Consider the following 12,644-nt stretch of genomic DNA (forward strand, 5'->3'; position numbering starts at 1 on the left):
TTTAGTGTGGACTTGCTTGGTGGAAGTTGAACAGTTCTCAGGGGAAATAGCAGTCTCGTGTGGGTGTACTTGGTAATGATTTGAGACACCAGCTTCCAAATTATTTCCAGCTATTCAATGGCTTCAAGGCAATACTGAATTATTTATTAGGAGTTTCACAGAAAGTCATGCTGGGGTTTCTGCAGTAGAATCGAGCACTCTTGGCTTTCAGAGTCCTCATTACCAAGCCTAATGTTTCTTGAAGAGCATATTCTGAAAGAAGATTTGAGTTGGAAACAAGAATAGAAACCATTGTCATTGGTTTAAAAGGTGTCATTTGATGTATTTTTTTTTTTTTTTTAAGTCCCGATACCAAGATGTGTTTGCATATACATTTTCTGGCTAACGAAAATCTTGGTGATTATCATTGTCATTATGGAGGTTATGAGACTGAGAGAAGAAGGATCTGGACCCAGTCTGCTACTCTGTGTGACACTGGCCAGGCACCTCATATGGGTATGTTGGACCATAGAATCTCATGAGAGCTCTTATATCCCAGAGCTTCTGTGAACATAGAGTTAACAAAAATACCTATGTGAATGAATAGATTTACTTGGAGCTCAGAGAATCAATGGCACCTGGTGTAAGAGGTCTGAGGATAGAAGCTACAAGGTAGCCTGTGTATCTCCTCATGATCTTCCCAGATCTCTATAAATGCAGCGGTTGCTACCAACTGATCATGTGTCTAAACTTGTAAAGGTTAAGTTCCGTTTGATTGGTCCTGAGGCCACCATCTATTAAGTTTTCCTGGTCAGTTCAAGGACAGAGCAAGTATGCACCCATCCATCCTTCATGTGTCCTTAATGAGGTAAGATAGGGAACCTGCAGCCAGGCTCGTCTGTGAACTGGAGATGGTTAAGACACTGCTGTAGGTTGCTAGGAAAATTCAAGAGATGATTGTCCTTCCCTCTTCCCCAAAAGGGTCTCACACCATTCATTACTTTTCAGAGGTAGAAAAATAAGGAAATCTTTTGAAATCATGGCTCTGAGGTTTTTTTTTTTTTTTTTTTTTTGGAAGTCTACCATCACATTCCCTATATCTCTGCCTTGACTATATCCCATACAGAATATTTTTCAAAGATGTCCGCCTTTGAATGTATCTGAAACTGTCTAATTCTGTGTTCTGTACAATATTTCCCAGACTTTTGCTTAAACATTAGAAATGAGATACAGAATTTTGGGATCAGGAAGATAAATGAATAGCTTCCTCTAAATCTTTTGAGAGTAACTGTATTAGAATTGCAGAAGGGTTTGTACATCCTCTGGATCCGTGTCCCCTTTCCTCCATGCTTCAAATAGCAGGCAGAGCAACTGTGCACGTATGGTTTGCCTCTACCTGGCAAAACTCTTACTCTGTCAGGCCTAACTTTTTCTTACGAATCTTAATGTACTTCCGTAGGCAGTCCTCTTCTGAGTCTTTTCTCATTACAAGGCAAATGTCCCTGACTTCAGTGTATTTCAGTCTTGTCATGTGTATTATCTCCCTGCCTGCCAGTTCTTTGGAAAGGAGCCAGTCTTTTCAAAAAGCTTTTATTCCCTTGAACTGTTAACAACTTAAGGAATGTGGAACTGAGAGAGGATTTGGATGCTCAGTAATGTCATGGTTAAGGGTCTCTCTCTCTCCTTCCCTTGTGTTCACTTTCCCATTGTTTCATAAAAGTTGTCTGCTTTTGAACTTTCCCACAAGGAAACTTTCATCCAACCTTTGAATATTCCCTTTCCAACTGAAACAGGCACAACTGGTCACACGGGGATCACCCAGCTTTTTCAGAAACCATATTAAGTCATTTGGGATCAGGCTTAACTTCAAAGGCACCAACAAGTTTGGGTTAGAAAACATTAAAAAAGCCCATTATGAACTCCTTTTTCAGGCTCCTCCACCTTGAAATTTCTCTGTCTTCACCTGATTCTGTCAAAGGTCTGCCCATCTGTTGCATCCACCCCAATTCTCCAGAGACATTGAAATTTTCCTATCTCACACAGTCCTCCCAGATTGGATTTTAAAAGACATACTCAAAGCAAAAATGTACAAAACATTGAAGAAAAAAAGGAAAAAGGAAGGCAAATATGAACAAAAGCTATGGCAACAGTTTTAACATCAGCAAAAGAAATATAAGGTGGACATGCCATGAGGGACAAAGGATGACATATACTAGTACTCTAATAAAAGATTATGATCATGAATGTGTAAATATAGCTTCAAAATATATAAAGCAAGTGACTATTGACAGGACCATGAGAAGAAATACATCACAATTTTAGTTGTTTTTAATGTAGCACTTTTAGAATTTGATAGATCACGCAGATGAAAGGAGCACATATATAGAAGATTTGAATAATAACAATAAGCTTGATATGGTATATAAAACTAGATCCTTTTACTCAATGGAGAATATAATTTTTTAAGAGTGCACATGAAAAACATTAATAAAAATTCGCTTGGTTTTCAACTTTGATGGGAAATAACCAACAGATTCAAGAAATTCAACAAACTCTAAGTAGGGTAAACAAAGAAAACCACATGTAGGCATGTCGGAGTCAAATTACTAAAAACCAAAAATAAATAGCGGTGGGCATGGAAATCTAACCTCAATCTTCTCTACCATTTAGCATTTGAAGAGCAATGCCTACAAAGTTCCCAGGGAGAAAAAGACCAACCCAAGAGCTCTTTTTATCTTTCCTTTGTAGAATATGTTGCTCATTTAACAACTGTTTTCAGTGTAATGACTATGTGCCAGGTACTGTTGTTGGTACTGGGAGATACGTCAGTGAGAAAAATGTAAAATATTCCTGTCTTTATTAAATAGAGTACATTCTAGCAGGGGAACACATCAAACTAACATGTATAACTGCAATACACAAGCATTTCTAAACATGGAAGAATTAGGGACTATTTCTCATGAGTATTTTATGAAGAAACCATAAGACGATAGTGTCCAAACAAGAGACATGGAGAAGCTACAGGAAAATAACTTCCTATAGGATTATGATAAAATCAACTGTGCAAACTATGGTTTCAGAAATGTTATAACAAGTTGGAAGTGAGAAGATATGAAGTGACATAAGTATTCTTCTTTTAATGTTAGGACTTGAAATTATTTAAAGCTGATAATATACTTTGAAGTGTAAGGGTAAGTACTGAAAGAATAAATAGAAATAATATAACCAGCTTATTTGGTGGAGGAGCAGTATGAAGTGAAGCACACTATTCTCTTATTGTTGCTTATGTATGATGTCAGTAGATAGAAATTAAGAAATAGAGGATTAACGAATAAAGGTGCTAGAAGAAAACATGGGGGAGAACTCTGTATCACTGGTCTGGGCAATGATTTTTTTGGATATGAACCCAAAAGCACAGACAACGAAGGCAAAAATGGACAAATGGGATTACCTCGAACGAGAAAGCTTCTGACCCAAGGAAACAATCAATAGAGTGAAGAGACATCCTACAGAATGGTTTTTTTTAAAAAAAGTGCAAACTATACATTTGATAGGGGGTTAATATCCAAAATATATACAGGGAGATGGTTAATGGGTACCCCCCAAAAAACAGAATGAATAAGATATGCTATTTGATAGCACAATAGGGTGACTATAGTAATAATGTATATTAAAATAATGAATGTAGTTGGATTGTAACTCAAAGGATAAATGCTTGAGGGGGAATGGATACCACATTCTCCATGATGTGCTTATTTGACATTGCATGCCTGTATCAAAACATCTCATGTACCCCATAAATATATACACCTATATACTCACATAAATTTTTAAATAAACCCCAAAACCCCAAATATATATAAATATATATGGAACTCAATAGTAAGAAAACATTAGAAAATGAGTAAAAGACCTGAATAGACATTCTCAAAAGACATACAAATGGGCAACTGGTATATGAAAAAATATTCAACCTCACTAATCAGGGAAATGCAAATTAAAATAATATCACCCTTATACCTGTTAGAATGGCTATTATCAAAATGACAAAAAAAAAAGTGTTGGAGAGGATGTGGAGAAGGGAACACTTGCACACTGCTTGTGGGAATGTAAATTAGTGCAGCCATTATGGAAAATATGGAGGTTCTCCAAGACATTAAAAGTAGAACTACCGTGTGATCTACCAATCCCACTACTGAGTACGTAGTTAAAGGAAATGAAATAAGTATGTCAAAGAGATATCTGTACTCTTATATTCACTGCAGCACTATTCACAATAGCCAAGATATGGAACCAACCTAAGTGTCCATCAGTGGATAAATGGATAAAGAAAGGGGTATATACGCAATGGAATACTGTTCAGCCTTTAAAAACATGGAAATTCTGTCATCTGTGACAATATGGATGAACCTGGAAGGGTTTATGTTAAATGAAATAAGCCAGGCACAGAAAGATAAATACTGCATGATCTCACTTACATGTGTAATCTGAAAAGGTTGAACTCATGGAAGAGTTGCAGGGGCTGACGGAAGGGGGTTTGAGAGCTTTTGGTCAACGATACAAAATTTCAGGAGGAATAAGTTCAAGAAATCATTTAATACAGCATGGTGACTACAGTTAATGCATTCTTGAAAATTACTAAGAGTAGATTTTAAGTATTCTCATCACAAAATGACAACTATGTGAGGTAATGCATATGTTAATTAGCGCCATTTGGCCATTCCACAATGTATACATATTTCAAAACAACATATACATGATAATTATACACAATTTTTATCAATTTAAAAAGCTAAAAACCAACATTCTGGAGAGGCCACGGAGAAATGGGAATACGTCTATGCTATTGGTGAGGGAATGTAAATTAATTCAGCCACTGTGGAAAGCAGTTAGGAGATTTCTCAAAGAATTTAAAACAGAGTTACCATTTGACCCAACATCCCATTACTGAGTGTATACCCAAAAGAAAACAGACCATTATATCAAAAATACACAAGCACGCATGTTCATTGCCATGCTATTCTCAATAGCAAAGATGGGAAATCAACTTAGATGCCCATCAGTGTGAACTGGATAAAGAAAATGTGGTACATGGAATACTATGCAGCCTAAAGAATGAAATAATGTCTTTTGTAGCAACATTGATGGAGCTGGAGGACATAATCCTAACTGATACAGGAACAGAAAACCAGACACCCCATGTTGTCACTTATAAGTGAGAGCTAAACATTGAGTACCCATGGACATAAAACTTAGGAACAATAGATACTGGTGGGCTACTAGAGGAGGGAAGGAGGGAGAGGTGTGTAGGTTGAAAAACTTACTACGTACTGTGCTCACTACCTGGGTGCAATATACCCATGTAACAAACCTGCATAGGTACTCACTGTATCTAAAATAAAAGCTGAAATTAAAAGGAAAAATCAGGAAATTATAAGAAATATATAATGATCATTTGAAAAACAAATGGAAAACCTTTCCTGACAAAAAACAAGAGAAAAAAATAATAATAAAGTAGCCATTAGTGAGAGACAGGACTAGCTGGATTTCCTAGGCCGACTAAGAATCCCTAAGCCAAGCTGGGAAGGTGACCACTTCCACCTTTAAACAGGTAGTTTAAAGGGCTTGCAACTTAGCTCACACAGGACCAATCAGATAGTAAGGAGAGCTGACTAAAATGCTAATTAGGCAACAACAAGAGATAAAGAAATAGCCAATCATATGTTGCCTGAGAGCACAGTGGGAGGGACAATGATCGGGATATAAACCCAGGCATTCAAGTCGGCAGCAGCAACACCCTTTGGGTCCTTTCCCTTTGTATGGGAGCACTGTTTTCACTCTATGTCACCCTGTTAAATCTTGCAACTGCACTCTTCTGGTCCGTGTTTGTTACGGCTCGAACTGAGCTTTTGCTCCCGTCCACCACTAGTGGTCTGCTCCTGATCCAGTGAGGCTCCCATTACTGCTCGTGATTGGGCTAAAGGCTTGCCCTTGTTCCTGCATGGCTAAATGCCTGGGTTCATCCTAATTGAGCTAAACACTAGTCTCTGGGTTCCACAGTTCTCTTCCGTGACCCACGACTTCTGTTAGCTCTGGGAGCAAGGACCCGCTGGTAACATTTTGGTGGCGACGAAAGGACCTCCAAAGTGGTGAGTAATATTGGACCACTTTCACTTGCTATTCTGTCCTATCCTTCCTTGGAAAGTGGAGGAAAATACCGGGCACCTGTCAGCCAGTTAAAAATAATTAGCATGGCCGCGGGACTTAAGACTCAGGTGTGTGGCTATCTGGGGAAGGGCTTTCTAACCCCCAACCCTCTGGGTTGGGCACATTGGTCTGCCCGGAGCCAGCTTCCACTTTCAGTTTTCTTGGGGAAGCCGAGGGCCAACTAGAAGCAGAAAGCTGTTGTTCCAAACTCCTGGCAGTAGCCGGTTGAGATCACGTCACAGCCAGAAGTTTCTACTCAACAGTCACCCATGCGTGCACCCCAACCTTTCCTTCTGACCCATACCTCCTGGGTCCGGACCACAACTTTCTTGAAAGTGTAGCCCCAAAATTCTCCTTACATCTGAATCTACTTCCTCTGATCCCTGCCTCCTAGGTACTAATGGTTCAGACTTTAATTTCCTTTAGCAAGTTGTATCTCCAGAGGGATCTAAGGAAGCTCTAGGATGCATCCTTAGACATCTAGGCTATAAACCCAGGGAGTCTTATCCCTGATATCCCTTCCAATTTAGGTCTAAAGCTCTTGACATGGGCAGTTATGTGGGACCCATTACCCACCACCCTTGCTAGGGCCCCAAGTTTGTAATGGCTAAGAGAGAGAGATGGGGAGAGAGAGAGACAAAGAGGAAGTCAAAGAGAAAAAGAAAGAAAAAGATGGAAATAGTTAAAAAAAAAAAAAAAAAAGTGTGCCCTATTCCTTTAAAAGCCATGGTAAATTTAAAACCTGTAATTGATAATTGACCCTATAACACTCCAATGACACTTTGTTGTCAGTGTAGATAAGGGCGTAGCCTGAAAGCACTGAGGCCACTGACAACCTGTAGCTTTCCTATCAAAAATCCTTAACCCAGTAACCCAAGGATAGGCCAGATGCATTCAGTCAGTAGCGGCAACTGCTTTGTTAAAAGTAGAACAATAACTTTTAGAGGAAAACTTGTTGTGAGCACACCTCACCAGTTCAGAATTATTCTAAGTCAAAAAAGCAAAAAGGTAGCTTACTAACTCAAAAATCTTAAAGTGTAGGGCTATTCTGTTAGAAAAGGTTAATGTACCTCCAACCACTGATAATTCCCTTAACCCAGCAGATTTCTCAACAGGGAATTTAAATCTTAATTACCATACAATGGTCCAACCAGACCTAGGAGGAAGTCCCTTCAGGACAGGAAAATAGATGGTTCCTCCTAGGTGATTGAGGAAAAAACCACAATGGGTATTCAGTAATTGATAAGGAGACTCTTGTGGAAGCAGAGTTAGAAAAATTGCCTAATAATTGGTCTCCTCAAACGTGTGAGTTGTTTGCACTCAGCCAGGCCTTAAAGTACTTACAGACTCAAAAGACTATCTCAGTCATGATTCCAACGGTTCACTACATGCTTTCTGAAATGAATTTGCATAAGAACTGTTGTTTATGTGAATGCATCTTGATGGGGCAGCTGGGTTGTTATGAAATACTCAGGAACCCAGCCCAGGTCTAGGACTCACCCCTGAGCACAAAGGCAATGTTGGGCATGCTGATAAAGGACCGCTAGAATCCAGCAGCCCGGACCCCTTTCTTTGTGGTCAAGAGAGGTGGGAAAACAGGTGCAGGACTGCTACATCAGTGAGCGTAACTAATCCAATAAGCAGAGGTCCATGGGTAGTTACGCACCCTGGAAAGGAATAAGCATTAGGACCATAGAGGACGCTCTAGGACTAATGCTCATCGGAAAATGACTAGGGGCGCTGGCATCCCTATGTTCTTTTTTCAGATGGGAAACATTCCCCCCTGAAGGCAAAAATGCCCCTAAGATGTATTCTGGAGGATTAGGACCAATATGACCCTCAGGTGCCAAGAAAGAAAAGACATATTCTTCTGCAGTACCACCTGGCCACAATATCTTCTTCAAGGTGGAGAAACCTGGCTTCTTGAGGTAAGTATAAATTATAACACCATCTTACAGCTAGACCTCTTTGTAGAGAAGAAGGCAAATGTAGTGAAGTGCCATATGTACAAACTTTCTTTTTGTTAAGAGCCAACTTGCAATTATGTAAGAAGTGTGATTTATGCCCTACAGGAAACCCTCAGTCTACCTCCCTACCCCAGTGTCCCCCTGACTCATTCCCCAACTAATAAGGACCTCCCCCCTTCAACCCAAACTGTCCAAAAGGAGATAGAAAAGGGGGTAAACAATGAACCAAAGAGTGCCAATATTCCCTGATTATGCACCCTTCAAGCAGTGGGAGGAGGAGAATTCGGCCCACCTAGAGTGCATGTACCTTTTTCTCTCTCAGACTTAAAGCAAATTAAAATAGACCTAGGTAAATTTTCAGATAACCCTGATGGCTATATTGATGTTTCACAAGGGTTAGGACAATCCTTTGATCTGACATGGAGAGATCTAATGTTACTGCTAAATCAGACACTAACCCCAAATGAAGTGCCGCCATAACTGCACCCCGAGAGTATGGCGATCTCTGGTATCTCAGGTCAATGATAGGATGACAACAGAGGAAAGAGAACGATTCCCTACAGGCCAGCAGGTAGTTCCCAGTGTAGACCCTCATTGGGACACAGAATCAGAACATGGAGATTGGTGCCACAGACATTTGCTAACTTGCGTGCTAGAAGGACTAAGGAAAACTAGGAAGAAGCCTATGAATTATTCAATGATGTCCACTATAACTCAGGGAAGGGAAGAAAATCCTACTGCCTTTCTTTTTTTTTTTTTTTTTTTTTTTTTTATTATACTTTAAGTTCTAGGGTACATGTGCATAACGTGCAGGTTTGTTACATATGTATACTTATGCCATGTTGGTGTGCTGCACCCATCAACTCGTCAGCACCCATCAATTCATCATTTATATCATGTATAACTCCCCAATGCAATCCCTCCCTCCTCCCCCCTCCCCCCTCCCCATGATAGACCCCAGTGTGTGATGTTCCCCTTCCCGAGTCCAAGTGATCTCATTGTTCAGTTCCCACCTATGAGTGAGAACATGCGGTGTTTGGTTTTCTCTTCTTGTGATAGTTTGCTAAGAATGATGGTTTCCAGCTGCATCCATGTCCCTACAAAGGACACAAACTCATCCTTTTTTATGGCTGCATAGTATTCCATGGTGTATATGTGCCACATTTTCTTAATCCAGTCTGTCACAGATGGACATTTGGGTTGATTCCAAGTCTTTGCTATTGTGAATAGTGCCGCAATAAACATACGTGTACATGTGTCTTTGTAGTAGACTAATTTATAATCCTTTGGGTATATACCCAGTAGTGGGATGGCTGGGTCATATGGTACATCTAGTTCTAGATCCTTGAAGAATTGCCATACTGTTTTCCATAATGGTTGAACTAGTTTACAATCCCACCAACAGTGTAAAAGTGTTCCTATTTCTCCACATCCTCTCCAACACCTGTTGTTTCCTGACTTCTTAATGATTGCCATTCTAACTGGTGTGAGATGGTATCTCATTGTGGTTTTGATTTGCATTTCTCTGATGGCCAGTGATGATGAGCATTTTTTCATGTGTCTGTTGGCTGTATGACTATCTTCTTTTGAGAAATGTCTGTTCATATCCTTTCCCCACTTTTTGATGGGGTTGTTTGTTTTTTTCTCGTATATTTGTTTGAGTTCTTTGTAGATTCTGGATATTAGCCCTTTGTCAGATGAGTAGGTTGCAAAAATTTTCTCCCATTCTGTAGGTTGCCTGTTCACTCTGATGGTAGTTTCTTTTGCTGTGCAAAAGCTCTTTAGTTTAATTAGATCCCATTTGTCAATTTTGGCTTTTGCTGCCGTTGCTTTTGGTGTTTTAGACATGAAGTCCTTGCCCATGCCTATGTCCTGAATGGTACTACCTAGATTTTCTTCTAGGGTTTTTATGGTATTAGGTCTAACATTTAAGTCTCTAATCCATCTTGAATTAATCTTCGTATAAGGGGTAAGGAAAGGATCCAGTTTCAGCTTTCTACTTATGGCTAGCCAATTTTCCCAGCACCATTTATTAAATAGGGAATCCTTTCCCCATTTCTTGTTTCTCTCAGGTTTGTCAAAGATCAGATGGCTGTAGATGTGCGGTATTATTTCTGAGGACTCTGTTCTGTTCCATTGGTCTATATCTCTGTTTTGGTACCAGTACCATGCTGTTTTGGTTACTGTAGCCTTGTAGTATAGTTTGAAGTCAGGTAGCGTGACGCCTCCAGCTTTGTCCTTTTGACTTAGGATTGTCTTGGCAATGCGGGCTCTTTTTTGGTTCCATATGAACTTTAAAGCAGTTTTTTCCAATTCTATGAAGAAAGTCATTGGTAGCTTGATGGGGATGGCATTGAATCTATAAATAACCTTGGGGAGTATGGCCATTTTCACGATATTGATTCTTCCTATCCATGAGCATGGTATGTTCTTCCATTTGTTTGTGTCCTCTTTGATTTCACTGAGCAGTGGTTTGTAGTTCTCCTTGAAGAGGTCCTTTACATCCCTTGTAAGCTGGATTCCTAGGTATTTTATTCTCTTTGAAGCAATTGTGAATGGAAGTTCATTCCTGATTTGGCTCTCTGCTTGTCTGTTGCTGGTGTATAAGAATGCTTGTGATTTTTGCACATTAATTTTGTATCCTGAGACTTTGCTGAAGTTGCTTATCAGCTTAAGGAGATTTTGGGCTGAGACGATGGGGTTTTCTAAATATACAATCATGTCATCTGCAAACAGGGACAATTTGACTTCTTCTTTTCCTAACTGGATACCCTTGATTTCTTTCTCTTGCCTGATTGCCCTAGCCAGAACTTCCAACACTATGTTGAATAGGAGTGGTGAGAGAGGGCATCCCTGTCTTGTGCCAGTTTTCAAAGGGAATTTTTCCAGTTTTTGCCCATTCAGTATGATATTAGCTGTGGGTTTGTCATAAATAGCTCTTATTATTTTGAGGTACGTTCCATCAATACCGAATTTATTGAGCGTTTTTAGCATGAAGGGCTGTTGAATTTTGTCAAAAGCCTTTTCTGCATCTATTGAGACAATCATGTGGTTCTTGTCTTTGGTTCTGTTTATATGGTGGATTACGTTTATTGATTTGCGAATGTTGAACCAGCCTTGCATCCCAGGGATGAAGCCCACTTGATCATGGTGGATAAGCTTTTTGATGTGCTGCTGAATCCGGTTTGCCAGTATTTTATTGAGGATTTTTGCATCAATGTTCATCAGGGATATTGGTCTAAAATTCTCTTTTTTTGTTGTGTCTCTGCCAGGCTTTGGTATCAGGATGATGTTGGCCTCATAAAATGAGTTAGGGAGGATTCCCTCTTTTTCTATTGATTGGAATAGTTTCAGAAGGAATGGTACCAGCTCCTCCTTGTACCTCTGGTAGAATTCAGCTGTGAATCCATCTGGTCCTGGACTTTTTTTGGTGGGTAGGCTATTAATTGTTGCCTCAATTTCAGAGCCTGCTATTGGTCTATTCAGGGATTCAACTTCTTCCTGGTTTAGCCTTGGGAGAGTGTAAGTGTCCAGGAAATTATCCATTTCTTCTAGATTTTCTAGTTGATTTGCGTAGAGGCGTTTATAGTATTCTCTGATGGTAGTTTGTATTTCTGTGGGGTCAGTGGTGATATCCCCTTTATCATTTTTTATTGCATCTATTTGATTCCTCTCTCTTTTTTTCTTTATTAGCCTTGCTAGCGGTCTGTCAATTTTGTTGATCTTTTCAAAAAACCAACTCCTGGATTCATTGATTTTTTGGAGGGTTTTTTGTGTCTCTATCTCCTTCAGTTCTGCTCTGATCTTAGTTATTTCTTGCCTTCTGCTAGCTTTTGAATGTGATTGCTCTTGCCTCTCTAGTTCTTTTAATTGTGATGTTAGAGTGTCAATTTTAGATCTTTCCTGTTTTCTCTTGTGGGCATTTAGTGCTATAAATTTCCCTCTACACACTGCTTTAAATGTGTCCCAGAGATTCTGGTATGTTGTATCTTTGTTCTCATTGGTTTCAAAGAACATCTTTATTTCCGCTTTCATTTCGTTATGTACCCAGTAGTCATTCAGGAGCAGGTTGTTCAGTTTCCATGTAGTTGAGCGGTTTTGATTGAGTTTCTTAGTCCTGAGTTCTAGTTTGATTGCACTGTGGTCTGAGAGACAGTTTGTTATAATTTCTGTTCTTTTACATTTGCTGAGGAGTACTTTACTTCCAATTATGTGGTCAATTTTGGAATAAGTGCGATGTGGTGCTGAGAAGAATGTATATTCTGTTGATTTGGGGTGGAGAGTTCTATAGATGTCTATTAGGTCCGCTTGGTGCAGAGATGAGTTCAATTCCTGGATATCCTTGTTAACTTTCTGTCTCGTTGATCTGTCTAATGTTGACAGCGGAGTGTTGAAGTCTCCCATTATTATTGTATGGGAGTCTAAGTCTCTTTGTAAGTCTCTAAGGACTTGCTTTATGAATCTGGGTGCTCCTGTATTGGGTGCATATAT

Source organism: Rhinopithecus roxellana, chromosome 15 (genome assembly GCF_007565055.1).
Source record: "Rhinopithecus roxellana isolate Shanxi Qingling chromosome 15, ASM756505v1, whole genome shotgun sequence".
In the NCBI taxonomy this organism is placed as follows: Eukaryota; Metazoa; Chordata; class Mammalia; order Primates; family Cercopithecidae; genus Rhinopithecus; species Rhinopithecus roxellana.